Source organism: Mobula birostris, chromosome 25, assembly GCF_030028105.1.
Source record: "Mobula birostris isolate sMobBir1 chromosome 25, sMobBir1.hap1, whole genome shotgun sequence".
NCBI lineage: Eukaryota > Metazoa > Chordata > Chondrichthyes > Myliobatiformes > Myliobatidae > Mobula > Mobula birostris.
In genome coordinates, this window is record NC_092394.1 from 54808053 (window position 1) to 54833933 (window position 25881).

At 46.7% G+C, this 25881-nt stretch overlaps 1 protein-coding gene across 10 annotated transcripts in view; it reads right to left on the reverse strand.

The window, feature by feature from the left end:
• LOC140187550 (SH2B adapter protein 2) overlaps window positions 1-20911 on the reverse strand; it is a 176108-nt gene extending 155197 nt beyond the window's left edge. For 5 of the 10 annotated variants that reach the window (XM_072242947.1, XM_072242941.1, XM_072242948.1 and 2 more), the window contains exons 1-2: window positions 20820-20887; window positions 3357-3489 (exon numbers count right to left, since the gene is read on the reverse strand). The gene's annotated coding sequence lies outside the window, so the exon portion shown is untranslated. The other 5 variants (XM_072242945.1, XM_072242944.1, XM_072242943.1 and 2 more) reach the window with 5 other exon arrangements.
• Between the last annotated feature and the right edge of the window lie 4970 nt (window positions 20912-25881).

The following is a 25881-nucleotide window of genomic DNA, read 5'->3' on the forward strand; positions in this document are numbered from 1 at the left end:
TATTCACCAGCACCTTTGACACAGCCCACAACAGTTGTATCATCAGCAAACTTGTATATGGTGTTGGAGCCATACAGTCAAAGGTTAAAGTGAATAAAGCAGGGAGCTCAGAACACATCTCTGCAGTGCTCCTGTGCTGATGGTTATTGTGGAGATGTTTCTGTCGATCCAAACTGACTGAGGTCTACAAGTGAGGAAATTCAGGCTCCAATTGTACAAGGGGATATTGAAGCCCAGGTTGTGGAATTTACTGATTAGTTTTGAGGGGATGCTCACGTTAAATGTTGAGCTGTAATTGATAAAGAGCATCTTGATATATGCCTCTTTGCTGCCCAGATGTTCCAGGGTTGTGTGAAGAGCCAATGAGATGGCATCTGCTGTATGTCTGTTGTTTCAGTTGGCAAATTAGAGCTGATCCAAGTCAACATTCAAACAGGAGCTGATATGCTTCAACACTAGCCTCTCAAAACACTTCACCACCGTGGGCATTAGTGCCATACACTCCCCATACTCCCAGCACAACTTGCAGGAACTTCCGGAGATTGAGGGAAATCCAGCCCAAGGAGATCCAGCCGAGAGCTGTTGTGACCACACCTGATCCAAATGTCAGGATCCCCTGGTGTGCCAATCAATTCAGAGACACCAACATCTCCACATCCCATATCACTCGCGTCCGGTTTAAACTCCCCTCTACCTCTGCCCCTCTAACCCTCGTCCTATTGTAAACATTTCCAGCCCTCACCACTCTCTAAATTCCCCCATTCCAAACATCTCCCCCCGATTCTAAACATCCACACAACCCCACTCCTCTCTAAACTCCCTTGCCCCATCCTGCTCTAACCATCTTCTTGCTCCATTCAAAACATTTCCCACACCCCGTCCCGCTCTAAACATCCCCTCTCCCTAAACACTCCCTAAATATACACTACCCCTCCTTAAATATACCCAGCCCTACTCCATTCTAAACACCTCCACCCCCTGCCTGTTTCTAACCCATTCCATTCTTATTCTACAGCTTGAATCGGCTGCTTCTCAGGGATTCTTGTTCAGCGGCCCTCGTGAGAAGTGGCAATGTGGGACTCAGTGGACTAACTAGCCTGAGAAAAGGACAAGAGGTTGTGGAGGAGGCATCGAACAAACACAACATGTGGATAGGATCCTAGATTCAAACTAGGTCACAGAAGGAACGGACTATTGATGTCCAGAGAAACAACAGCAGTCACAACAGACAGATCAAAGCAATTCCATACAACCGCACACTCCTATACTCCAGCCTCTGGTGTCCAAGGCAGTGTGGAGTACGTGATCTTATTTAATGTTGTTAGGCTTCTGAATGTTCAGTGACACTGGCAGGAAAACCCATCATTGAACAAAGTTTCCACCTCTTCCCAACACTGGGTGAGACCATAACCTATCACTCTCACAACACGCTGGAGGAACTCAGCAGGTCGGGCAGCATCTGTGGAAACGATCAGTCAATGTTTCGGGCCGGTCGAAGGGTTCCGTCCCGAAACGTTGATTGATCGTTTCCACGGATGCTGCCCGACCTGCTGAGTTCCTCCAGCATGTTGTGAGTGTTGCTTTGACCCCAGCATCTGCAGAGTATTTTGTGTAACCTATCACTCTCATTGCCAAGTATCTGCTCTCTCCCGATGCTTTGCCCAGTAAAAATTGACAGGTTAGAACATAAAAAACATAAGAAATAGGGGCAGGAGTAGGCCACCCGGCCCATCGAGCCGGCCCCACCATTCAATAAGATCATGGCTGATCTGCCTGTAAACTCAGCTCCATCGACCTGCCTTTTCTCCATAATCCTTAATTCCCCAACTATGTAAAAAACTATCTAATTGTTTCTTAAATATATTTAGTGAAGAAGCCTCAACTGCTTCCCTGGGCAGAGAATTCCACAGATTCACCACTCTCTGGGAAAAACAGTTTCTCCTCATCCCTGTCCTAAATATTCTCCCCTGAATCTTGAAGCAATGTCCCCTAGTTCTAGTCTCACCAACAAATGGAAGCAACTTTCCTACTTCTATCTTATCTACCCCTTTCAAAATTTTGTGTGTTTCTATAAGATCCCCTCTCATTCTTCTGAACTCCAGAGAGTATAGTCCCAGGCGACTCAATCTCTCCTCATAGGTTAACCCCTTCATCTCTGGAATCAACCTGGTGAACCTCCTCTGCACTGCCTCCAAAGCCAGTATATCCTTCCTCAAGTAAGGAGACCAGAACTGCACACAGTACTCCAGGTGCGGCCTCACCAGTACCCTGTATAGTTGCAGCATGACCCTCCCTGCTCTTGAATTCAATCCCTCTAGCAATGAAGGCCAACATTCCGTTTGCCTTCTTAATAACCTGTTGTAACTGCAAGCCAACTTTTTGCAATTCAAATACACAAGCACTCCCAAGTCCCTCTGCACAACAGCATGCTGCAATCTTTCACCATTTAATTAATAATCTGCTCTTCTATTATTCCTTCCAAAGTAGATGATCTTGCATTTATCAACGTTGTATTCCACCTGCCAGACATTGGCCCACTCATTTAGTCTATCTATATCCCTCTGCAGACTCTCTACATCCTCTGTACAATTTGCTTTTCCATTCAGTTTAGTGTCATCAGCAAATTTTGCTACACTACACTCAGTCCCCTCTTCCAAATCATCAATGTAAATGGTAAACAGCTGTGGGCCCAGCACCGACCCCTGCAGCACCCCACTCACCACTGACTGCAACCGGAGAAACACCCATTTATACCAACTCTCTGCCTTCTATTGGTTAACCAATCCACTATCCATGCCAATACACTTCCTCCAACTCCATGCATCCGTATCTTATTTATAAGTTTCTTGTGCGGCGCCTTCTGGAAATTCAAGTACACAACATCCACCTGTTCCCCTCTATCCACTGCACTCATTATGTCCTCAAAGAACTCCAGTAAGTTAGGCTATAGAAAACTTTGCCGCTGGGCGTAGGAGGGTCCATGACACAATGGAAAGCCGAGGGGAAGATTCACCAGTCCGTCGAGGCTCAAAATACTAAAGACTGATCCACACAAAGAAGAAAACCTTGTAGAGACACACACTTTAAATAAAGTTATTCTGTTTGGTTGGGATCCAGTTTCAAGCGATCATCATGTTGCAGTGGTCCCAGAGAGAGGAGTGAGGGAGAAGAAGTGGCTATTAGGGTGATGGAACATAGCACTTTGTGATAGAAGTGATTTGAGACAGAGCGCCCCAAGCAAGCAGCATTTCCAGTGTTATGGACAGTGTGTAGGTGGAGCAGTGAGACCAGCAATGGACCGGCTAAGAGCCCTGAACTCTTACCCCAGCCCGTAAAAGACAGAGAAACTCACAAACCTGAAGGTGGCTGGAGTCCTACATTTCCTTTGGCCATCCCGGTCAAGCGAATTTTTCTATATGTGTGGCGGCAGACGCTGGGTGCCTGAGAGCTCCTGCACACATTCTGTCCACAGCATTACATGGTCACCTGCTGCAGCAGAAAATAGAGAGAACTTTCAGTCCTGGACGGACATAGACAAGCAGCACCATCAAAGCTCTCCACGAGCACACCGTGCGGAGCAAGTGCTGAGAACGTGCCATTCCTGCAGCCCACGGCGCAGTAATGGTGCCAGTCTGAGTGGTAAAACTCTGAGCACTGACTGTGCCTTCTGTTCAGGGTTTCACTCCAGCTGGTAACCAGGTCTTAGTTACCACCACCACCACCATACCACCCCATCAGTGTAAGGACAGCCACAGGAAAATAGCCTTAATTTCACAATAAACAGCTTTAATGCATAGAATGTGATTACACTATGTGTGATAAAACAAGAGAGGGGGAATATTAGAGAACATCAAACAGTACAGAACTGTACAGGCCTTTGGGCCCGCGATGTTGTGTCAACCTTTTAATCTACTCTAAAATCAAACTAACATGGCTCTCCATTTCTGTTCCATCCACATGCCCACCTAAGAGTCTCTAAAATGCCCCTAATGTATCTGCCGCTACTACCACCCCTGGCAGCACATTTATATGCACCCACCCACCATTCTGCATGAAAAAACCTACCTCTGACATTCCCCTATACTTTCCTCCAATCATCTTAAAACTATGTCCCCTTATATTTGCCATCTCTGGCCTCGGAAAAAATCTCTAGCTATCCACTTAATCTACAACTCTTATCATCATGTACACCTCTATCAAGTCACCTTTCATCCTCATTTCCTCAAAAGAGAAAATACTTAGCTCACTTAACATATCCTCATAGGACATGTTCTTTAATCCTGGTAAATTTCCTCTGCACCCTCTCTAAAGCTTCCAGATCCTTCCTATAGTGAGGCGATCAGAACTGAGCACAATGAATCATGTGTGGTCCAACCAGAGTTTTATTGAGCTGCAACATTACCTCATGGCTTTGAACTCAGTCTCTTAACTAATAAAGGCCAACAACCATATGCCCTCTTAACCCACCCTATCAACTTGTGCAGCAACTTTGATGTGGACCCCAAAGAATCTTGCTAATAACCCTGTATTCTGCCTTCAAGTTCAATCTTCCAAAGTGTATCATTCACACTTTTCAGGATGGAACTCCATCTGCCACTTTTCAATCCAGCTCTGCATCCTACTAATGACCCGTTGTTTCCTACAACAACCTTCTACACTATCCACATCACTGTCAACCTCTATGTCAGCTGCAAACTTACTAATACACCCTTTCACTTCCTCAGCCAAGTCATTTATAAAAATCACAAAGAGCAGAACTGAACCCCACAGAACACAACTAGCGAATGATCTTCAGGCAGAATATGCTTCATCTAAAACCACCCTCTGAGCCAATTCTGAATTCAAGCAGCCAAGTTTCCTTTGGATCCCATCCTCCTGACTTTCTGAAGGAGCCTACCATGAGGTACATTGTCAAATGCCATACTAAAATCACATACACCACGTCCACTGGTGAATTTGGTCACTTTCTCATAGAATTCAATCAGGCGCATGAGGCATGACCTGCCCCTTGCATAGCTATGCTCACTATCCATAATCAGACTGTGCTTCTCCAAATGCTTGTAAATCCTGTCCCTAAGAATCGTCTCCAGTAGTTTTCCCACAACTGAATTAAAACTCACTGGTCTTATGGTTTAATGTTTTCCAAAAGTTCCAGCACATCCGCTTTCTTAATGGCAACATGCTCAAGCACATCAGTTTGTTTTACACTGCTCTCATATTCATCAAAGTCCCTCCCACTGGTGAATACTGAAGCAAAGATTACATTAAGGGCCTCCTATACTCCCTCTAATTCCAAGCACATTTCTTCTTTTATCTCTGATTGTTTCTACCCTCACTCTAGTCATCTTCCTGTTCTTTACGTACATGCAGAATTTCTTGGGGCTCTCCTTAATCCTACTCAAAGTTTTCTCATGCCCTCTTCCAGCTCTGCTAAGCTCCTTCCTGGCTACCTCGTAACTCTCTACAGCCCTGTCTGATCCTTGCTTCCTAAACCTTAAGCGTGTTTCTTTCCTACAAAAATGTAAAGCTTCACATTTCTAGTCAACCAAGGTTCCTTCACTCTACCATCCTCTTCCTGCCTCAATGGGACAAACCTAACCAGAACCCATGCAAGTGCTCCCTAAAAATCCTCCACATGTCCATTGTGTACTTCCCAATTTACACTCCCAAGATTCTACTTAATAGCATCATAAATCCTCTTCTATCAATTAAGCACTTTCTCATAGTGTCTGCTCTTATTCCTGTCCAGGTCACGGAGTTGTGGTCACTGTCTCTGAAACGCTCACTCACTGAGAGACTGGTCCCCTGACCAAGTTCATTGCATTGTGCCTGATCCAAATATGGCTTCTCCTCTGGTCAACCTGTCTACTTATTGTATCAGGAATCCTTTCTGGCCACACCTAACAATCTCCATCCCACTTAAACTTTTGTACTGAGGAGATGACAATTACCATTAGGGAAGTTGAAGTCATCCATGACAACAACCCTGTTATTTTAGCGTATTTCCCAGATCTGCCTCCCAATCTGCTCCTCAGTGTCTCTGTTGCTATTGGGAGTTCTATAGAATAGTTCTAATACAGTGATTGTGTCCTTCCTGTTTCTGCCTTCCACCCCCTAAGACTCAGACGTCCTCTTTTTGTGTAGCTGCGACACTATCCCTGATGACCAATGCTACTCCCTCAATTGTTTTACTTCCCACCCTGTCTGTTTTGAAACATCTAAACCCTGAGACATCCAGCATTCATTCTTACATTTGTGACAGCCAAGTCTCTGTAATGACCACATCATAGTTCCATGTACTAATTCAAGCTGTAAATTCCTGATACCCTTTGCATTAAAATACACAAAATTTCAATCTATTCAACTGACTACAATTTGCCCTATCCATGGTCCATCCTTCCTCACTACCTTTACACTAACTGCTCTATCCTCTGATCTATCTATCACTTCATTACCAACCCCCTGCCAAACTAGTTTAAATTCTCCCCAACAGTTCTAGCAAACCTGCCTGCAAGGTATATGTAACACGTCCCTTTTGTACAGGTTATACCTTCACCAGAAGAGATTCCAATCATCCAAAGATCTGAAGCCCTGCCCCTGTAACAATTTTTCAGCCACAAACTCAACTGTCATATTATTCTACTAGTATGTGACACAGGCAGCAATCGAGCGATTACTACTTTTCATGTCCTGCTTTTCAGCTTTCTACCCAGCTCCCTATTTTCTCTCTTCAGGACCTCTTTTCTTTTTCTACCCATGTTGTTTGTACCAACATGGACACAACTTCTAATCGCTTCCCCTCCCCCTTAGGAATGCTCCGAACCTGATCTGAGACATCCCTGACCCCGGCAACATACTTTACTTTATACTTTATTGTCGCCAAACAATTGATACTAGAACGTACAATCATCACAGCGATATTTGATTCTGCGCTTCGCGCTCCCTGGAGTACAAATCTATAGTAAATATTAAAAATTTAAATTATAAATCATAAATAGAAAATAGAAAAATGGGAAGTAAGGTAGTACAAAAAAACCGAGAGGTAGGTCCGGATATTTGGAGGGTTCGGCCCAGATCCGGGTCAGGATCCGTTCAGCAGTCTCATCACAGTTGGAAAGAAGCTGTTCCCAAATCTGGCCGTACGAGTCTTCAAGCTCCTGAGCTTCTCCCGGAGGGAAGGGGGACGAAAAGTCTGTTGGCTGGGTGAGTCGTGTCCTCGACAGCGTGCGGTGTAAAGTGAGTCCACGGACGGAAGATTGGTTTGTATGATGTGCTGGGCTGTGTTCACGATCTTCTGCAGCTTCTTCCGGTCTTGGACAGGACAACTTCCACACCAGGTTGTGATGCACCCTAGAAGAATGCTTTCTACGGTGCATCTATAAAAATTAGTGAGGGTTTTAGGGGACAGGCCAAATTTCTTTAGCTTTCTCAGGAAGTAAAGGCGCTGGTGGGCCTTCTTGGCAGTAGACTCTGCTTGGTTGGACTAAGTCAGGTCATTTGTGACATTGACCCTGAGGAACTTAAAGCTTCTGACCTGTTCCACTTGCACACCACCGATGTAAGTTGCGTCGTGCGGTCCGCTACTCCTTCTGAAGTCAACAACCAATTCCTTCGTCTTGCTGACGTTGAGGGATAGGTTATTGTCTTCGCACCATGCCACCAGGTTCTTAATTTCCTCCCTGTACTCAAACTCATCATTACCAGAGATACGGCCTACAATTGTTGTGTCATCAGCAAACTTGTATATTGAGCTTGATGGAAACTTGGCTACACAATCCTGGGTGTACAGTGAGTACAGCAGGGGGCTGAGTACACAGCCTTGTGGGGCACTGGTGCTCAGAGTGATTGTAGAGGAGAGCTTGACCCCTATTTTTACAGCTTGGGTCCTGTCTGTGAGGAAGTTGAAGATCCAGCTGCAGATCTGAGTGCTAAGGCTGAGGTTCCGGAGCTTAGGAGTCAGTTGATTTGGAATGATGGTATTAAAAGCAGAGCTGTAGTCAATGAAAAGGAGCCTTATGTATGTGTCTTTATTCTCCAGGTGTTCTAAGGAGGAATGTAGGGCCAGAGACATACCATCTGAGAATATCTTTCACATCCACAGAATCTCCAGTGTAATCCCCTAATTATTGAATACCATATCACCACTGCGCTCCTCTTCTTCCCGCTTCCCTTTCGAGCCAAAGAGAGAGGCTCAATGCCAGACGCCTGGTCCCTGCAGCTTTCCCCTGGTAGGTCATCTCCCCGCACCCCCCCCCCAACAGTTTCCAAAGGAGTATACTGGTTATTGAGGGAAACGGCCATAGGGTACTCTGAACTGAGTGCTTATTTTGTTTTCCTCAGAGAATTGACAAACAACTGCAAATAGCACAGCACAGGAGACTCCATTTTGCCCATCATGTCTGTGCAGAACAAAATGCCAATTAAAACAAATCTCCTTTGCCTGCACATGGTCTATTATCTCTTGGCATATTCAACTACCTTTCTATCAGTTCCTGGACCCACCACAACCCATGCCAGCCCATTCCAGGAACCCATCATTCGCTGTAAAAACATCCACACATCTTTCTCCCTCCCACTTTAAACGCACGTCTTCTAGTATCTGACATTTCTACTCTGGGAAAAGGATTCTATCTATGAAAACAGAACAGTCCAAGCCCTTTGGGCCACAATTCTGTGATGAGATAATAAAATGCCTAGCTTCCACCTACGTAATGCTTACGTCCCTCTATGCTCTGTGCATTCATGTGCCTATCGAAGACCCTTTTGAACATCTGTATCATATTTGTCTCCATTACCACCCCAGGTAGCATATTCCAGGCACTCTCTGTGTAAAACTATGCCCCACATATCTTCTTTGAACGTACCACCTCTCACCTTAAATGCATGACTACTTAGTATTAAAAAAAGATACCAGCTATGCCTCTCATAACCTTATAAACTTTTATGAGATCAGCCCTCAGCCTCCGCCACTCGAGAGAAAGTTAGTCCAGCCTCTCCTAATAGCACATGCCCTTTATTCCAGGCAGCATCCTGGTAAATCTCTTCTGCACTCTCTCTGAAGGCTCCATGTCCTTCTTGTAATGGGGTGGCCAAAACTACACACAATGCTCTAAGTGCAGCCCAACCAAAGCTTTATACAACTGCAAAATGACTTTCTGAGCCTTATATAATGAAGGCAAGCATGCCACATCAGAATCAGACTTAATATCATAGAAACATAGAAAACCTACAGCACAATACAGGCCCTTCGGCCCACAAAGTTGTGCTGAAAATGTCCCTACCTTAGAAATTACTAGGCTTACCCATAGCCCTGTATTTTTCTAAGCTCCATGTACTTATCCAGGAGTCTCTTAAAAGACCCTATCGTATCTGCCTCCACTACCGTTGCCGACAGCCCATTCCACGCACTCACCACTCTCTGCGTAAAAAACTTACCCCTGACATCTTCTCTGCACCTACTCCCCAGCATCTTACACCTGTATCCTCTTGTGGCAACCATTTCAGCCCTGGGAAAAAGCCTCTGACTATCCACACAATCAATGCCTCTTATCATCTTATACACTTCTATCAGGTCACCTCTCATCCTCCGTCGCTCCAAGGAGAAAAGGTCGAATTCACTCAACCTATTCTCATAAGGCATGCTCCCCAATCCAGGCAACATCCTTGTAAATCTCCTCTGCACCCTTTCTATGGCTTCCACGTCCTTCCTCTAGTGAGGCGACCAGAACTGAGCACAGCACTCTAAGTGGGGTCTGACCAGAGTCCTATATAGCTGCAACATTACGCTCTTAAACACAATTCCACCGTATGCCTTCTTAACCACAGAGTCAACCTGCGCAGCTGCTTTGAGCACCCTGTGGACTCAGACCCCAAGATCCCTCTGATCCTCCACACTGCCGAGAGTCTTACCTTTAATACTATATTCTGCCATCATATTTGACCTACCAAAATGAACCACTTCACACTTATCTGTGTTGAACTCCATCTGCCACTTCTCTGCCCAGTTTTGCATCATGTGGAGGGCTGTCAGAGGTCCCGCTGTAACGTCTGACAGCCCTCCACACTATCCACAACACCTCCAACCTTTGTGCCATCAGCAAACTTACTAACCCATCCCTCCACTTCCTCATCCAGCACATTTATAAAAATCATGAAGAGTAAGGATCCCAGAACAGATCCCTGAGGCACTCCACTGGTCACCGACCTCCATGCAGAATATGACCCGTCTACAACCACTCTTTGCCTTCTGTGGGCAAGCCAGTTCTGGATCCACAAAGCAATGTCCCTTTGGATCTCATGCCTTCTTACTTTCTCAATAAGCCTTCAACGGGGTACTTTATCAAGTGCCTTGCTGAAATCCATATACACTACATCTACTGCTCTTCCTTCATCAATGTGTTTAGTCACATCTTCAAAAAATTCAATCAGGTTCATAAGGTACAACCTGCCTTTCACAAAGCCATGCTGACTATTCTTAATCATATTATACCTCTCCAAATGTTGATAAATCCTGCCTCTCAGGATCTTCTCCATCAACTTAACAACCACTGAAGTAAGACTCACTGGTCTATAATTTCCTGGGTTATCTCTTCTCCCTTTCTTGAATAAAGGAACAATATCCGCAACCCTCCAATCCTCTGGAACGTCTCCCGTCCCCACATATGATTCAAAGATCATTGCCAAAGGCTCAGCAATCTCCTCCCTCGCCTCGCACAGTAGCCTGGGGTACATCTCATCCGGTCCTGGCAACTTATTCCACTCAGGGAGAGTCAACATCAGTTTGTGCGTGGTAGGTCATGTTTAACCAATCTATTAAGAGTTTTTCAAGGAGGTTACCAGGAAAGTGGATGAAGGGAAGGCAGTGGATGTTGTCTACATGGACCTCAGTAAGGCCTTTGACAAGGTCCCGCATAGGAGGTTAGTAAGTAAGGTTCAGTTACTAGATATACATGGAGAGGTAGTAAATTGGGTTAGACATTGGCTCAATGGAAGAAGCCAGAGAGTGGTAGTGGAGGATTGCTTTTCTGAGTGGAGGCCTGTGACTAGTGGTGTGCCACAGGGATCAGTGCTGGGTCCATTGTTATTTGTCATCTATATCAATGATCTGGATGATAATGTGGTAAATTGGATCTGCAAATTTGCTGATGAAGCAAAGATTAGAGGTGTAGTGGACAGTGAGGAAGGTTTTCAAAGCTTGCAGAGCGATTTGGACCAGCTGGAAAAATGGGCGGAAAAATGGCAGATGGAGTTTAATACAGACAAGTGTAAGGTACTGCACTTTGGAAGGACAAACCAAGGTAGAACATACAAGGTAAATGGTAGGGCACTGGGAGTGCAATGGAACATAGGGATTTGGGAGTACAGATACAAAATTCCCTAAAAGTGGCGTCACAGGTAGATAGGGTCGTAAAGAGAGCTTTTGGTACATTGGCCTTTATAAATCAAAGTATTGAGTACTGTATAAGAGTTGGAATGTTATGATGAGGTTGTATAAGGCATTGGTGAGGCCCAATTTGAAGTACTGTGTGCAGTTTTGGTCACCAAATTACAGGAAGGATATTAATAAGGTTGAAAGAGTGCAGAGAAGGTTTACAAGGATGTTGCCGGGACTTGAGAAACTCAGTTACAGAGAAAGGTTGAATAGGTTAGGATTTTATTCCCTGGAGCGTAGAAGAATGAGGGGAGATTTGATAGAGGTATATAAAATTATGATGGGTATAGACAGAGTGAATGCAAGCAGGTGTTTTCCACTGAGGCAAGGGGAGAAAAAAAAAACAGAGGACATGGGTTAAGGGTGAGGGGGGAAAAGTTTCAAGGGAACATTAGGGGGGGCTTCTTCACACAGAGAGTGGTGGGAGTGTGGAATGAGCTGCCAGATGAAGTGGTAAATGCGGGCTCACTTTTAACATTTAAGAAAAACTTGGACAGGTACATGGATAAGAGGTGTATGGAGGGATATGGTCCAGGTGCGATCAGTGGGACTAGGTAGAACAATGGTTCGGCACAGCCAAGAAGGGCCAAAGGGCCTGTTTCTGTGCTGTAGTTTCTATGGTAACATGGTTGATGCTTTCCAAAAGCTCCAGCACATCCTCTTTCTTAATATCTACATGCGCAAGCTTTTCAGTCCGCTGTATGTCATCCCTACAATCACCAAGATCTTTTCCCATAGTGAATACTGAAGTAAAGTATTCATTACCTCTGCTATTTCCTCCAGTTCCATACACACTTTCCCACTGTCACACTTGATAGGTCCTATTCTTTCACGTCTTATCCTCTTGCTCTTCACATACTTGTAGAATGCTTTGGGGTTTTCCTTAATCCTGCTCACCAAGGCCTTCTTATGGCCCCTTCTGGCTCTCTTAATTTCCTTTTTAAGCTCCTTCCTGTTAGCCTTCTAATCTTCTAGATCTCGAACACTACCTAGTTTTTTGAACCTTTCATAAGCTTTTCTTTTCTTCTTGACTAGATTTATTACAACCTTTGTACACCATGGTTCCTGTACTCTCCCATAACTTCCCCATCTCATTGGAACATACCGATGCAAAACTCCCCACAAATATCCCCTGAACATTTGCCACATTTCTTCTGTACTTTTCCCTGAGAACATCTAAGCTTCCAATTTCCTGCCTGATAGCCTCATAATTCCCCTTACTCCAATTAAATGCTTTCCTAACTTGTCTGTTCCTATCCCTCTCCAATGCTATTGTAAAAGAGATAGGGTTATGATCTCTGTCTCCAAAATGCTCTCCCACAGAGATCTGAGACCTGACCAGGTCCATTTCCCAATACCAGATCACGTACAGCCTCTCCTCTTGTAGGCTTATCTACATATTGCGTCAAGAAATCTTCCAGAACAAACTCCACCCCATCTAAACCCCTCACCTTAGGGAGATGCCAATCGATATTTGGGAAATTAAAATCTCCCATCACCACAGCTCTGTTATTATTACACCTTTCCAGAATCTGTCTCCCTATCTACTCATCGATGTCTCTGTTACTATTGGGCATATTACTATATCACTGGCATATTTTGTGAAATTTGTAAACTTTACGGCACAGTACAATGAAATACATGATAAATAAATATAGAGGCAAAAAACTGAATTACATGAAATATATATATCTATTGAATAGTTGAGTTAAAATAAGTAGAGCAAAAAAAAATAATGTAGTCAGGTAGTGTTGATAGGTTCAATGTCCATTTAGAAATTAGATGGCAAAGAGGAAGAAGCTGTTCCTGAATCGCTGAAAGTGTGCCTTCAGGCCTCTGTACCGCAGATAGATGTAGAAACATAGAAAACCTACAGCACAAGAGAGGCCCTTTGACCCATGAAGCTGTGCCGAACATGTCCTTACCTGAGAACCACCTAGGCTTACCCATAGCCCTCTATTGTTCTAAACTCCATGTAGCCATCCAGGAGTCTCTTAAAAGACCCTATCGTTTCCACCTCCACCACCGCCGCCGGCAGCCCATTCCACGCACTCACCACTCTGCCAAAAAAACTTACTCTATCATCTCTTTTGTACCTACTTCCAAGCACTTTAAAATTATGGCCTCTTGTGCTAGCCACTTCGGCCCAGGGGAAAATAGCTATCCACACGATCAATGCTTCTCGTTATCTTGTACACCTCTATCAGGTCACCTCTCATCCTGTGTCACTCCAAGGAGAAAAGGCCGAGTTCACTCAACCTATTCTCATAAGGCATGCACCCCAATCCAGCAACATCCTTGTAAATCTCCTCTGCACCCTTTCTATGGTTTCCACGTCCTTCCTGTAGTGAGGTGAACAGAACTGAACACAGTACTCCAAATGGGGTCTGACCAGGGTCCTACATAGCTGCAACATTACCTCTTAGCTCTTATACTCAATCCATCGGTTGATAAAAGGCCAATGCACCATATGCCTTCTTAACCACAGAGTCAACCTGCATAGCAGCTTTGAGTGTCCTATGGACTCGGACCCCAAGATCCCTCTGATCCTACACACTGCCAAGAGTCTTAACTTTAATACTATATTCTGCCATCATATTTGATATACCAAAATCAACCACCTCACACTTACCTGGGTTGAACTCCATTTGCCATTTTTCAGCCAGTTTTGCATCCTTTCAACGTCCTGCTGTAACCTCTGACAGCCTTCCACACTATCCACAACACCCCCAACCTTTGTGTCATCAGCAAATTTACTAACCCATCCCTCCACATCCTCATCCAGGTCAGTTATAAAAATCATAAAGAGTAGGGGTCCCAGAACAGACCCCTGAAGCATACCACTGGTCCTTGCTGAAATCCATATACACTACATCTACTGCACTACCTTCATCAATGTGTTTAGTCACATCTTCACATAAGGGAACAATATCCATAACCTTCCAATCCTCCAGAGCCTCTCCTGTCCTCTGATGATGCAAAGATCATCACCAGAGGCTCAGCAATGTCCTCCTTCGCTTCCCACAGTAGCCTGGGGTACATCTCGTCTGGTCCCGGTGACTTATCCAACTTGATGCTTTCCAAAAGCTCTAGCATGTCCTCTTCCTTTAATATCTACATGCTCAAGCTTTTCAGTCTGCTGCAAGTCATTCCTACTATTGCCAAGATCCTTCTCCTTAGTGAATACTGAAGCAAAGTATTAAGTATCTCTGCTGTCTCCTCTGGTTCCATGCACACTTTTTCACTGTCACACTTGACTGGCCCTATTCTCTCACGTCTTACCCTCTTGCTCTTCACAAACTTGTAGTATGCCTTGGGGTTTTATTTAATCCTGTCCGCCAAGGCCTTCTCATGGCCCCTTCTGACTCTCCTAACTTCACTCTTAAGCTCCTTCCTACTAGCCTTCTAATCTTCCAGAGCTCTATCATTACCTAGTATTTTGAACCTTTCATAAGCTCTTCTTTTCTGCTTGACTAGATTTACAACAGCCTTTGTACACCACAGTTCCTGTACCCTACCATAACATCCCTGTCTCATTGGAACGTACCTATGCAGAACCCCACGCAAATATCCCCTGAACATTTGCCATATTTCTTCCGTATGTTTCCCTGAGAACATCTGTTTTCAATTAATGCTTCCAAGTTCCTGCCTGATAGCCTCATATTTCCCCTTACTTCAATTAACATTTCCCTGACTTGTCTGTTCCTATCCCTCTCCAATGCTATGGTAAAGGAGATAGAATTGTGATCACTTTCTCCAAAATGCTCTCCCACAGAGATCTGACACCTGACCAGGTTCATTTCCCAATACCAGAACAAGTACAGCCTCTTCTCTTGTAGGCTTATCTACATATTATGTCAAGAAATATTCCTGAACACACCTAACAAACTCCATCCCATCTAAGCCCCTCACTGTAGGGAGATGCCCATCAATATTTGGGAAATCAAAATCTCCCACCACAACAACACTGCTATTATTACATCTTTGCAGAATCTGTCTCCCTATCTGCTCCTCAATGTCCCTGTTACTATTGGGTGGTCTATAAAAAAAAACACCCAGCAGAGGTATTGACCCCTTCCTGTTTCTAACTTTCACCCACAGAGAGTCCGCCGACATCCCCTCCATGACTTCTCCTTTCTGCAGCCGTGACACCATCTCTGATCAACAGTGCCATGCCCCCACCTCTTTTGCCTCCCTCCCTGTCCTTTCTGAAACATCTAAAGCCTGCCACTTGAAGTAGCCATTCCTGCCCCTGCACCATCCAAGTCTCTGTAATGGCCACATTATAGCTCCAAGTGCTGATCTATGCTCTAAGCTCATCTGCTTTGTTCATAATACTCCTCGCATTAAAATAGACACACCTCAAACCATCGGACTGAGCACGTCCCTTCTCTATCACCTGCCTATCCTCCCTCTCGCACTGTCTCCAAGTTTTCTCTATTTGTGAGCCAACCTCCCTTTCCTCCATCTCTTCAGTTCTGTTCCCACCCCCCAGCAGTTCTAGTTTAAACTCTCCCCAATCGCCTTTGGAAACCTCCCCACCAGGATATTGGTCCCCCTGGGATTCAAGTGCAACCCGTGCTTTTTGTACAGGTCACATCTGCCCCAAAAGAGGTCCCAGTGATCCAGAAATCTGAATCCCTGCTCCCTGCTCCAATCCCTCAGCCACGCATTTATCCTCCACCTCACTCTATTCCTATACTCACTGTAACTTGGCACAGGCAGTAATCCCAAGATTACTACCTTTGTGGTCCTGCTTCTCAACTTCCTTCCTAACTCCCTGTAGTCTGTTTTCAGGACCTCCTCCCTTTTCCTACCTATGTCATTGGTACCAATATGTACCACGACCTCTGGCTGTTCTCCTTCCCACTTCAAGATATCATGGACGTGATCAGAAACATCCCGGACCCTGGCACCTGGGAGGCAAACTACCATCCGTGTTTCTTCCTGTGTCCACAGAATTGCCTGTCTGACCCTATAACTATAGAGTCCCCTATCACTGCTGCCATCCTCTTCCTTTCCCTACCCTTCTGAGCCACAGGGCTGGACTCTGTTGCTTCCGTCAGGTAGGCCGTCTCCCCCAACAGTACCCAAACTGGAGTACTTATTGTTAAGGGGGACAGCCACTGGGGTACTCTCTAGCATCTGTCTCTTGCCCTTCCTTCTCCTGACTGTTACCCACTTACCTGTCTCCCAGGCCCTGGAGTGACTACCTGCCTGTAACTCCTCTCTAGCACCTCCTCACTCTCCCTCACCAGACGAAGGTCATCGAGCTGCATCTCCAGTTCCCTTACACGGTCCTTAAGGAGCTGCAGCTCCACGCATCTGGTGCAGATGTGGCCGTCCGGGAGGCTGGGAGTCTCCAGGACTTCCCAGATCTGACATTGAGCACAGAAAACCTTCTTCCCAACATATCACCCTCTCTGCTTGATGACTGCTCTTTAACCAGTTATGGGCTTGGACCCCATGTACTTTGGTGCTCTTCAGCATCCTTCTATTTGACCTCACCAAAGTACACATTTCACACTTGCTCAGCTTAAACCATCTCCCATGGTCTAGATCCTGCTCCAGTTTGTGCTGTTGTGTGGCCAGAACACCTCTAGGTGATTGACCACTGGCACCTGGCAGGCAGATTGCTGCTGGACTGTTGTAAACATTGTCAGTCCCACTTGGTGCTCCGCACAACACAGACCATCGCACCCTTTAACATGTCAAAGGGTGCACAAGAGTGCCATCAAATACTCCCACCTACGCAGCAACACCCACTTCAAAACACCCACATTCAGGACTTACTCCAAACAATACTTTACTAGTATTTAATTATCCTAAACACCTCAGTCAGACCACCTAACAGTTCAAGACTCATTCTTTATTCAGTCCTGAGAGAATGAATAGGTCGCCCTATTGTTGTAAATAGTCCTTAAATTCCTGGATAATTCTGATGAATTTCTTTTGCACAACTCCAAATTCTGCCTGGTGGCACTCTGTCCAGTTAAGCCCATATGAATTTTATTCATTTTAAATGTTATTGGAATCACAGAAATGTGTGTTAAATGTACAGCTCATTTGGGTAACAAAGGGGCTCCTTGTTTATAGGCATAAGTCAATGTTATCCATAATTCAGAAAATACACAAAAACTGCAACACAATAACCACACATCCAGAGTACTGTATTGCAATGTATGGCATCAAAAGCACAGAAGACTGATATGAAAAGTAATTACTACAGGTGGAAAGCAAACTAGCTCTACTGACAGTATTAACAAATAAATGCTGGGCTTTTCGATTTACCGATACTCGTGGGAGCATATTCATTTGTCTGTAAGTCAGGTCAGATATGCATATTCCTCTATATCTCAAGTTTCTCTGAATCTTTAATGAAATATAATAAAATGCATCACCAGCCTGATTGTACATTTCATAAAAGTCTGATTGCTTCTGAAACACCCTTGCAGCATCCCAACACAACATAAAACTCTTAACTCAGCACTAAATCAGTTCAGTCAGCACTGACAACGTAAGAAACCCTCGTGTGCTGACTCTTGCCAGCTAATCAAATCCTTGCATAATAACCTCAAAAACTATAGCAAGGAAGTAAAGCAAGTTTGAACATAGAGGGTTAAAAATCACCAAAGCTGGTGAGAATACAGAAAATGACTGCCCCCACTGTGACATGAATGCTTCATTAGGAGGGTGACCTTCCCTTAATGGGTCTCCCTGTTGTGGTCAGGACTCAATGAGGCTTGCTACACCAGCCAACCACTCCCTGATCATGGGTTTCAGTACATTTGTACTTCCACAAATGCAGTATTAGATGAATGCTGACTTTACACTTCCTCATTAGTTATGTCCTGCCCCAGATATTAACTTCATTTCTTTCCTCTTTCACAATGGCTCCATTCCTCACTCTGGATCCACACATTGTCACATGAACAGAACTCACTTCTACAGTCTCTGTTTCAATTCCCCAGGATCTTTCCCTACTGGCAGAAGATAGCAACAGGTCCAGGACTTGGGCCTCTGCCTCTTGGGACCTACATTCCATCACAGACTCTCCACCCTGCTCTCACAATACTCTTGGTCTTTTCTCCCCACCAGTTCTGTAGCCCATCCACTTACCCCACCACCCACAGGTCCCCATTTAGTCTGAACTGAAGGATGCCATCTCCGCTCTGGTCTTTCCATAGCCAGTAATGAGCTGACTGGTTTCTGCTTTCAGTGATCCAGTGTGGTTTCATTAACCGGGGTTTACATTAGTGATGCTGGTGGGAGATTCCTGGCCGGATACAGAGGCCCATCTTATGACCACGGACAATTCAGCAGCAACTTCTTCCTCCAGCTGCGTGTCTTGCCATCTGGTCTCCACAGCCTCCGCGCTCTTTGCTGGGCCTCCTGAATGTGTACCAGATTAAAACTGGCTAAGCACAGGAGTTCCTATTAAACGTGAAGGTTGTGAAAATAGTCGGGAACAGAGGGTATAACTGAGAAGGCGAATAGCAGAGCAACCAACAGAAACTGAGGGTCTGTCTGTCTTCCCTCATAAACAGAAACTTCCCCGGGCGAGTTAGAGTTAGTAAAGCCAAAGTGGAAGCCTTGATGGTCTACTTGCCCATGGACTAAAGGAAGAGGCTCAAGAAATAGTGGATAAATTGATGGTATTCTTAAATTTTTCAGACTTTGGATCAATTCTACAGATTGGAGCATTACCAATGCAACCTCCACCCTTCACCCCACCAAACAGAAACAAAAAACTGGGAATTCCAGACCTGTACCTGAAAAGGCGGAATACAAGAAACTGCGATACAACAAAGCTTTTGAAAAACATTAACAGGATTGGTCAAAGTGATGGGACATCATTCTTAACAAACTGACTGCAATTTTGAGGATCTACTATAATTAGGATATATGAAGAGAACAAGATGGTGTGGAGTATCTGGACTGACAAAATGACAGTCCATGACTGGAGGTGATACACTGAAGTGGACTGAGGATTGGTTGACAGATTACAAAGAAATGTGTACTTTGCAGGTGGCAGGAAGTGATCAGTACCATACCTCAGGTTCAGTACTGGAGACCAGCTTAATCACAGATCACAGCAGTGACTTGTACATTCAAGATATCCAAGTTTGCAGATGACACAAAGCTGGGAGAACATTTTGTAATTAGCAAATGCATGGCAGATGCAGTTTGGTTTGAGACCCACCTTGGTTCAATAAGGTGTTCCCTGAATGGTGATAGAATGTGTAAAGGGAAGACATAACGACATACCAGTCCCTGTACATTAGTGGCTGAAAGCCTGCAGGTACAGAGGGTGGCTTTGAAGCTAAATATTGGTCTTCAATTCAGGATCATTTGTATAAAGGAGTAAGGAATATCTACCGCACCTGTATGAAATGTTAGAATGGATTGATTTGTGCCTTCTTGAGCTTCTCGTCAATGGAAGGGTATTTTTGCAATAGAGAGGCTGCAGTGAAGGCTAATTAGACTGTTTCCCCAGATGTCGGCACTGAGATGGGAGATGGCGCAACCAGCCCAATTTTACGGGAGTTCAGTACATCCGGAATCCTGTCAGGTTGCAGCAGGGGTCTGGAGAGAAGGCAGTGGTCAGGTCAAAATTTCACCCAGGGGCCAGATGTTTCTAAAACATTTCAAACTGATCTAGGACATATCCTGATTGTTCGTGCGTGAAATACAAGGGACAGCGATGTCTTCGGTAGGCAGCGACAGACCAACTGCCAGCATTTCACCGGACTGAGCCAACCTTCCAGACCGGGTAACGGGGTGGGGGGAGAGCCCACTGGGTCGTGCCTGGGGAGGGGGTGGAGGAGCGATCTTTATGTTCATAATACCATGAACAGTGGGTTCCCGACTCCCACACAGAGGAGGGAATGGAGGTTCTCATACAACTGGAGGTAGAGGGGCTCGGTGCGAGGATTGATCACAGTTGTATCACAGGTTAAATTAACTGTAGATCCGCGGGGAAGGATCGCCCCGACCTGCGGCGAGGGATCTTTTCCCAACTCCGACATCAGCCTCTCGGGAGGGAGACCGGCTGAAAACGCTCTATGCCCGGAATGGAAACACTCACTGTCTGTCTGCCGCACGAGTTCGAATCAGACGGCGGCTGCACCGGTCTGGACCACCCGCCGGGGAGGGGGCAGTGGTTTCCCGATATGAATGGCTGGTATCAGGATTTACCGTGTTCAGCGCTAAGTGTTTGCTCCCGATGAGTCCGTGGGCCCAACCCCGGCGTCCGTTCCCTCCAGCCGCTCCCCTAGCCCTGGAGAAGAGGCGGATCTGCGATGGGAACATCAGGTCGCTCTCTCACACCCAGCCCTTTGTACCCACCTCCCCGGCGCCCACTCTCCTCGCCGGACCCCAGACCCACCTCCCGCCGCTCTTCGCATCTCTGGTGCCGGGATCACGGGACGACACCGAATGACCGCCAGTATCCTACCAATCAGGGGCTCTGGAGCCGCTCCTTTCCTATTGGTCTTAAGCTATAGATGGACGTGTGATCTGACCAATGAAGGAGCCGCCTGGCCATTGGAAGTTACATAATCACGTTTGCATCCTCTGTCTCGGTAACCGTGGAGAGCTGAGGTTGTCCCATCTTCGGAACTGATCATCTGGAAAAGGGAGACTCCACCCCATCCCGCCTCCGGCCGTTCCAAACCCCCCCGTTCTCAACTGTTCCCGCAGTCGATTACTGGGGAAAGGAGACCCGTTAGCCCTAAACTCAGGTCTGCTCCCCCCGGCTCCGCTGGGATCCCGCATCGCTCGGTCGGACTGGGCATCGACCGCCGCCTCCAGATGCTGGGCGCGGCTTTGCCTCTGTTGATGGAAACGGTTGAAACGTTCCATCCTGGGTATTAACAGCCTCCCGTTTTTTCACTCTTTGGATGAATACAACCCTGTATTTGTACCGAAACTTAGGAACATTTCAAAGTCCTCCCCATTCACCCAGTCATTTGTCAGCCCCAGGCTCACTGTTGCAAGTAACAGCCACGCCGGACACGGAAAGCTCTCGCATAAAGCCACGGTCGGGCTGCTGTCGGTCCGCTCCTCCAGAGCCGTAGGGTCTGGTTCCGTGCTGTCCTTTTCTATCACATCCCACAGAGCAATGTGTTGGATTTGGTGAACGTCGGTCCGCACCTCAGAATCAGGTTTACTATCACCGGCATGTGTCGTGAAATTTGTTAACTGAGCAGCAGCAGTTCAATGCAATACATCATACAGAAGAAGAAAATAATAATAAATCAGTAAATCAATCACAGTATACGTAAACACAAGCAATTCTGCAGATGCTGGAAATTCAAGAAACACACATCGAAGTTGCTGGTGAACGCCGCAGGCCAGGCAGCATCTCTAGGAAGAGGTGCAGTCGACGTTTCAGACCGAGACCCTTCGTCAGGACTAACTGAAGGAAGAGTTAGTAAGAGGTTTGAAAGTGGGAGGGGGAGGGGGAGATCCAAAATGATAGGAGAAGACAGGAGGGGGAGGGATGGAGCCAAGAGCTGGACAGGTGATTGGCAAAAGGGATATGAGAGGATCATGGGACAGGAGGTCCGGGAAGAAAGACAAGGGGGGGGGGGACCTAGAGGATGGGCAAAGGTATAGTGAGAGGGAGAGAGGGAAAGAAAGAAAGAATGTGTGTATATAAATAAATAACGGATGGGGTACGAAGGGGAGGTGGGGCATTAGTGGAAGTTAGAGAAGTCAATGTTCATGCGATCAGGTTGGAGGCTACCCAGACGGAATATAAGGTGTTGTTCCTCCAACCTGAGTGTGGCTTCATCTTTACAGTAGAGGAGGCCGTGGATAGACATGTCAGAATGGGAATGGGATGTGGAATTAAAATGTGTGGCCACTGGGAGATCCTGCTTTCTCTGGCGGACAGAGCGTAGATGTTCAGCAAAACGATCTCCCAGTCTGCGTCGGGTCTCGCCAAGATATAAAAGGCCACATCAGGAGCACCGGACGCAGTATATCACCTCAGCCGACTCACAGGTGAAGTGTCGCCTCGCCTGGAAGGACTGTCTGGGGCCCTGAATGGTGGTAAGGGAGGAAGTGTAAGGGCATGTGTAGCACTTGTTCCGCTTACAAGGATAAGTGCCAGGAGGGAGATCGGTGGGGAGGGATGGGGGGGGGGGGGAAGGAATGGACAAGGGAGTCGCATAGGGAGCGATCCCTGCGGAAAGGGAGGGGGGAGGAGGAAAAGATGTGCTTAGTGGTGGGATCCCGTTGGAGGTGGCGGAAGTGACGGAGAATAATATGTTGGACCCGGAGGCTGGTGGGGTGGTAGGTGAGGACCAGGAGAACCCTATTCCTAGTGGGGTGGCGGGAGGATGGAGTGAGAGCAGATGTACGTGAAATGGGGGAGATGCGTTTAAGAGCAGAGTTGATGGTGGAGGAAGGGAAGCCCCTTTCTTTAAAAAAGGAGGACATCTCCCTCGTCCTGGAATGAAAAGCCTCATCCTGAGAGCAGATGCGGCGGAGACGGAGGAATTGCGAGAAGGGGATGGCATTTTTGCAAGAGACAGGGTGAGAAAAGGAATAGTCCAGATAACTGTGATAGCTGTAGGCTTATAGTGGACACCAGTAGATAAGCTGTCTCCAGAGATAGAGACAGAAAGATCTAGAAAGGGGAGGGAGGTGTCGGAAATGGACCAGGTAAACTTGAGGGCAGGGTGAAAGTTGGAGGCAAGGTTAATGAAGTCAACGAGCTCAGCATGCGTGCAGGAAGCAGTGCCAATGCAGTCGTCGATGTAGCGAAGGAAAAGTCAGGGACGGATACCAGAATAGGTTTGGAATATGGATTGTTCCACAAAGCCAACAAAATGGCAGGCATAGCTAGGACCCATACAGGTGCCCATAGCTACACCTTTAGTTTGGAGGAAGTGGGAGGAGCCAAAGGAGAAATTATTAAGAGTAAGGACTAATTCCGGTAGACGGAGCAGAGTGGTGGTAGAGGGGAACTGATTAGGTCTGGAATCCAAAAAGAAGCGGAGAGTTTTGAGACCTTCCTGATGGGGGATGGAAGTGTATAGGGACTGGACATCCATGGTGAAAATAAAGCGGTGGGTGGGGGCCAGGAAACTTAAAATCATCGAAAAGTTTAAGAGCGTGAGAAGTGTCACGAACATAGGTCGGAAGGGATTGAACAAGGGGTGATAAAACAGTGTCGTGGTATGCAGAAACGAGTTCGGTGGGGCAGGAGCAAGCTGAGACAATAGGTCGGCCAGGACAGGCAGGTTTGTGGATCTTGGGTAGGAGGTAGAAACGGGAAGTGCGGGGTGTGGGAACTATAAGGTTGGTAGCAGTGGTTGGGAGATCCCCTGAGCGGATAAAGTCGGTGATGGTGTGGGAGACAATGGCCTGGTGCTCCTCAGTGGGGTCACGATCGAGGGATAAATAAGAGGAGGTATCCGCGAGTTGTCGCTGTGCCTCGGCAAGGTGGAGGTCAGTACGCCAGACTACAACAGCATCCCCCTTATTGGCGGGTTTTATCGTAAGGTTAGGATTAGTGCGGAGGGAGTGGAGAGCAGAGCGATCGGAGGAGTGAGGTTGGAATGGGAACAAGGTGCGGTCAAGTCGAGACGGTTGATGTCCCGTCGGCAGTTAGCGATAAAGAGATCCAGAGCAGGCAGGAGACCAGAGCGGGGTGTCCATGAAGAGGAGGAGGAATGAAGACGGGAGAAGGGGTCGTTTACGTGGTCCATGTCCGACACCTCCCTCCCCTTTCTAGATCTTTCTGTCGCTATCTCTGGAGACAGCTTATATACTGATGTCTGCTATAAGCCTACTGACTCTCACAGCTATCTGGACTATTGCTCTTCTCACCCTGTCTCTTGCAAAAATGCCATCCCCTTCTCGCAATTCCTTCATCTCCGCCGCATCTGCTCTCAGGATGAGGCTTTTCATTCCAGGACGAGGGCGATGTCCTCCTTTTTTAAAGAAAGGAGCTTCCCTTCCTCCACCATCAACTCTGCTCTCAAACGCATCTCCCCCATTTCACGCACATCGGCTCTCACTCCATCCTCCAGCCACCCCACTAGGAATAGGGTTCCCCTTGTCCTCACCTTCCACCCCACCAGCCTCCGGGTCCAAAATATTATTCTCCGTAACTTCCGCCACCTCCAACGGGATCCCACCACTAAGCACATCTTTCCCTCCTCCCCCCCCCCTTTCCGCAGGGATCGCTCCCTACGCGACTCCCTTGTCCATTCGTCCTCCCCATCCCTCCCCACTGATCTCCCTCCTGGCACTTATCCTTGTAAGCGGAACAAGTGCTACACATGCCCTTACACTTCCTCCCTTACCACCATTCAGGGCCCCAGACAGTCCTTCCAGGTGAGGCGACACTTCACCTGTGAGTCGGCTGGGGTGATATACTGCGTCCGGTGCTCCCGATGTGGCCTTCGATATATTGGCGAGACCCGACGCAGACTGGGAGATTGTTTCGTTGAACACCTACGCTCTGTCCGCCAGAGAAAGCAGGATCTCCCCAGTGGCCACACATTTTAATTCCACATCCCATTCCCATTCTGACATGTCTATCCACGGTCTCCTCTGCTGTAAAGATGAAGCCACACTCAGGTTGGAGGAACAACACCTTTTATTCCGTCTGGGTAGCCTCCAACCTGATGGCATGAACATTGACTTCTCAAACTTCCGCTAATGCCCCACCTCACCCTCGTACCCCATCCGTTATTTATTTATATACACACATTCTTTTTCTCTCTCCTTTTTCTCCCTCTGTCCCTCTGACTATACCCCTTGTCCATCCTCTGGGATTTCCCCCCCTTTCTTTCTCCCTGGGCCTCCTGTCCCATGATCCTCTCATATCCCTTTTGCCAATCACCTGTCCAGCTCTTGGCTCCATCCCTCCCCCTCCTGTCTTCTCCTATCATTTTGGATCTCCCCCGCCCCCTCCCACTTTCAAATCTCTTACTACCTCTTCCTTCAGTTAGTCCTGACGAAGGGTCTCGGCCCGAAACGTCGACTGTACCTCTTCCTAGAGATGCTGCCTGGCCTTCTGCGTTCACCAGCAACTTTGATGTGTGTTGCTTCACAGTATACGTATATCGAATAGATTAAAAATCGTGAAAAACAAATTATATATATTTAAAAAGTGAGGTAGTGTTCACGGGTTCAATGTCCAATTATGAATTAGGTGGCAGAGGGGAAGAGGGTGTTCCTGAATCACTGAGTGTGTGCCTTCAGGCTTCTGTACCTCCTACCCGATGGTAACAGTGAGAAAAGGGCATGCCTTGGGTGCTGGAGGTCTTTAATAATGGACGCTGCCTTTCTGAGACTCCGCTCCTTCAAGATGTCCTGGGTATTTTGTAGGTTAGTATCCAAGATGGAGCTGACTAGATTTACAACTCTGCAGCTTCTTTCAGTCCTGTGCTGTAGCGCCCCCCCCCCCACCTCCATACCAGACAGTG